The following is a 4,175-nucleotide window of genomic DNA, read 5'->3' as shown; positions in this document are numbered from 1 at the left end:
GGGATCCCCAGGGGTGCCCCAACACGGGGGGGACCCCAGAGGTGCCCCAACACGGGGGAAACCACAGAGGTGCCCCAACACGGGGGGGACCCCAGAGGTGCCCCAACACGGGGGGAACCGCAGAGGTGCCCCAACACGGGGGGATCCCAGAGGTGCCCCAACACGGGGGGGACCGCAGAGGTGCCCCAACACGGGCTCCAGACTCCGCCGGGAGGGTGACACGGCACTCCCCCCACAGGAGCCCCTCGGCCCTGAGCAGGAGGCCAGCTGCCCCATCCTGTCTGCAGGGTGAGGGGGAAGGATGAAGAGGACAGATCCTGAGGGACGGGGACAGGGTCGGGCGAGCACCACCCCACGCATCCCGGGAGTCACAGGCAGAAAAGAGGTCGAGAGGCAGAAAAGGAGCTCAAGGCATCCCCAGAGCTGACCCGAGTGGGCGTGCACACCGCCCAGCGGCCCACAGGCTGGAGGGGACGCACTCTGAGAGGTCAGACCAGGCCCCGGAGCTGTCCCCACCTCGGCCTCCAGAGCATTTCTTTTTCTTTTTTCTTTTTTTTGTTCAGACTCTGATTTTATTTTGTGACCTGTGACAAACAGCCTCATTCTCAGTGCAGGTGGCCCCTCCTCCCCAGGGGACAACTTGGGGTGGGGTCCCCCATGAAGTCATGGCCTCCACAGGCCCCAGGGAGACCCACGCAGGTGGCCAAGACCCGGTGGGCGGGAGGCCGTGCCTAGATGAGGTGGTGGTCAGGTCAGGCAGCTGAGCGCTGGAAAACCCTGACCTTGGCCCTGCTCAGTGTTGGGCTGCTGTGCCTGTGAGGGAGAGGGGTGTGGGTTCCCCACCGCACAGGACCCCTGGGCCAGCAGGGCTCTGATCCCACCAAGGGCTGGGCTGAGAGGGGAGCGGGAAACGCGTGCGCGCAGTCCCACACCGCGGGCAGACTGTTCCAGCAGACCCCCATGGCCCCAGAGGGACGGGGCTGCTGCCCGAAGCCCCACTGGCTGCTGTATGCGGCCAAGAAGGCTGATCGCACCTCCTGCAGCCGCGTCTCCCGGGCACTCAGAGGGCAAGCTGGGTTTGGGGACTTCCAGTGGACTGCTACCCACCCGGAAGGCGTTGGAAGATGGTTTGAAGATGAGGAGCTGGAAGACTTGGCTTCAGCCAGCCCCGGGGGGAGGCAGGCAGTCCTCAGAGGGCTGTGGCCAGTTCCAGAGCACACTCTGCGGAGAGGACGATGATTCTTCCTCCAAGCTGCCGAGTCTGTGCTCCTGCTGGAATCATCTCCGCGGCCTCATGGACGAAGCTCCCTGCGGCTCCTGTGGAGCTCTCCGTGACCAGGAGAAGTCCCTTCGTCTCCACAGACGTCTTCCACAGTGGAGCCGCGTCCCGGGTAGATGTCTTCCACAGTGGAGCCGCGTCCCGGGCAGGCACACTCCTCCTCCGTGACCAGGAGAAGTCCCTTCGTCCCGGGCAGATGTCTTCCACAGTGGAGCCGCATCCCGGGCAGGCACACTCCTCCTCCGTGACCAGGAGAAGTCCCTTCGTCCCGGGCAGATGTCTTCCACAGTGGAGCCGCGTCCCGGGCAGGCACACTCCTCGTCCATGACCAGGAGAAGTCCCTTCGTCTCCGCAGATGTCTTCCACAGTGGAGCCGCGTCCCGGGCAGGCACACTCCTCCTCTGGGTCTTCCTTCTCGGAGGTGATATGCTTCAGAAAACGGAAGCAGCAGGAGAAAATCTCCTCTCCTCTGCTGAGCCAACCTACCAACATGTGCCCAAAGAGGAACCAGTCATAGGCCACAGTTAGGTAGAGGGTCTCAGCAGGCTTCAGAGGCGTGTGGATGAGTCCATCAGCCACGAGGAAAGGCGCAGGAGAGAGATGAAGAGGGGGCCCATCCCAGCCTGAGACACAGTGCACAGCCGCCCGCTGTCGTCATCGCTGTTGACTGTGGAGAGCAGCAATTTCAGGTGGCTTTGTGTCTGTTGCACCGGGTCCCCACTCTGATACAGGCTCCAGTCAATATTCAGAGGGTGAGTCAGGAATTCGGGGATGCTCAAGGGGGCATCGACGTAGTCCTGCTTCCAGTTAAATATGAGCCCTTCGGCCGTGTGATCCCGATCCTTATATTCCTTGAAAAATCCACAGCCTGGATACGGGATGGAGAGGAGAGTGAAGTCGGCATAGCGCTGGGCTTGGTCCACCTTCTCGGAGGAGGCTACGTTCATGCCAGATTCCACCATGAGATCACAGATGTCCTTGACTGACAAGTACCAAAGTAACCTGATGTCACAGCCTCTGACCTTATCAAAAAGATGCATGTCCCCACTTCGAAGAGCACAATCCTCTTCTGTGATGTCCTCCACATCTGCCCAGGAATCATCTGCACCCCCTGAGAAAAAATAGTTGTAGCCAGAGCGTCCCTAGAGCTCCCCCATCCAGCCAGCGTGGCTGACCTGCAAATGTGCTTGCCTTTGAACCGGGCAGACGCCCCGTCCTCTGCACCTGGCCATCTTGCTGCGGTTGATGAGGTCTTGCAGCTGGCTCCTTGCACAGTGCTCTGAAACGTGTCCTTCTCCTTCTCAGAACTCTCATACTCCAGGAACACCATGTGCCGGGGATAGTGACCACAGATATCCCCTTCACATTGGGAATCACGCTGACACAGAAGTCTCCGCCAAACAGCTCCAGACATCTCAATGCGCTCGACCTTGGAGCCGCTCGTCCCGCTGCCGTCCTGGGCCCGGTACTGAGTCCGGGAGAACTCTTCTAGGGGCTCCTGAGGCGGCGGGCTGCCTGAAGAGGCTGAGGACCCTGCCCAGGCGGCGGCCCGAGCGCCCGCCATGGTCCAGCCCCACGTCCCCTCAATGTGCCTCAGCCCGGCCCATGGCATATGGCGGCACCGACTACTACTCTGGAACCTCGTGAACCGCCTCAGCCGCCGGCTTCTTCTTCCACTTGCCACGAGAGGATTTCTACAGCAGCAGGAGAGAAACGGCTGATCACAACCGAGAAACTAAACTGACTTCCCACAAAACCCAGCGCCTCAGCACCAGGGGGACCGTGAAGCCCCAAGGAAGGCAGAACCAGGAACAGCTGCACCAAAGCTCTGCTGACAAGTGGATCCTTAGAGACACTTTCCGATTCTCAGAAGCTGAGGACGTTCCTTCGTGACCTGCCCTAAAAGAAGTCCAAGGAAGCCCTTCAGGCCCCAGGGGAAAGGCGGGGCAAGGCCCGAGCCCAGGGCGCCCTGAGTGGCCTTCTCCGGGTGTGTGACTCTCCTACCCACGCGGCTCAGAAGGGGACCGTGGGAAGCCTTGATCTCAGCGAGAAGCGTGATGGTGACCAGCAGAGGAAGAAGGAAGATGAGAAGGTCCAGGGGGCACCCTCAGCTGGAGTTCCTGGGACTGGCTGTGACAGACGGAAGGTGCCAACCGTGTTCCCAAGGTGACCGCTAACAGAACGATGAGAAGATGTACAGAAAAGACAAGAGACGTCAAAGTGGCAAACTATAGGTATTTAATATAGACAAAACAATTGAAAATATAATATGTTAGGTACAAAAAGGCAGCAGTGGAGGAATTGAGGGGTAAAATCACATAAGATAATCAGAAAAATGCTAAGATGCAGAATTAAGTCTTTTCTTGTTAGTAATTGCTTTAAATGCATATGGATTGATTAGTACTATTAAAATGAGATTGGTTTAAAAATATGGTCATTTAAGGAAAACATATTTATTGTTTTGGTGTAGATAGAAACAACACAGCGCCTTTATTTTTATGTGGTGCTGAGGATCGAAACCGGGTCCCGCCCGAGCTAAGCGAGCGCTCTACCGCTGAGCCACAATTGCAGCCCCCAAAAATACGGTCCATTATATACTCTCTATAAGAAACTCTGTAGGGTCTGAAACTTGGAGTTTGAAAGAACAGAAGAAGGTTGCATACCAATCATAATCAAAAGAGAGCCAAAGTAGCTGTTTCACTGTCAAAAAATAGACTTTGTTGAAAAAAAATTTTAAGACACAAAGAAGGATATTGGTATTAATAAGAGTTTCAATCCAGCAAGATCTAAATATTCTACACTTCTAAAGACAGGGTCCCAAAGTAAATAGAGCAAATCCAGACAAAATTGAAGTGGGATACAGGCAGAGCTACAATAACCGTGGGAGACTTCAACA

At 56.8% G+C, this 4,175-nt stretch overlaps 1 pseudogene; it reads right to left on the bottom strand.

Annotated features, from left to right (window-relative positions):
* Positions 1-603: 603 nt before the first annotated feature.
* On the bottom strand, positions 604-2,993 carry LOC101961605 (phosphatidylinositol-3,5-bisphosphate 3-phosphatase MTMR14-like; annotated as a pseudogene).
* Positions 2,994-4,175: the final 1,182 nt, after the last annotated feature.

This window comes from Ictidomys tridecemlineatus, chromosome 1, assembly GCF_052094955.1.
Source record: "Ictidomys tridecemlineatus isolate mIctTri1 chromosome 1, mIctTri1.hap1, whole genome shotgun sequence".
NCBI classification, from domain to species: domain Eukaryota; kingdom Metazoa; phylum Chordata; class Mammalia; order Rodentia; family Sciuridae; genus Ictidomys; species Ictidomys tridecemlineatus.
This window is presented reverse-complemented; position numbering and strand designations above follow the sequence as displayed.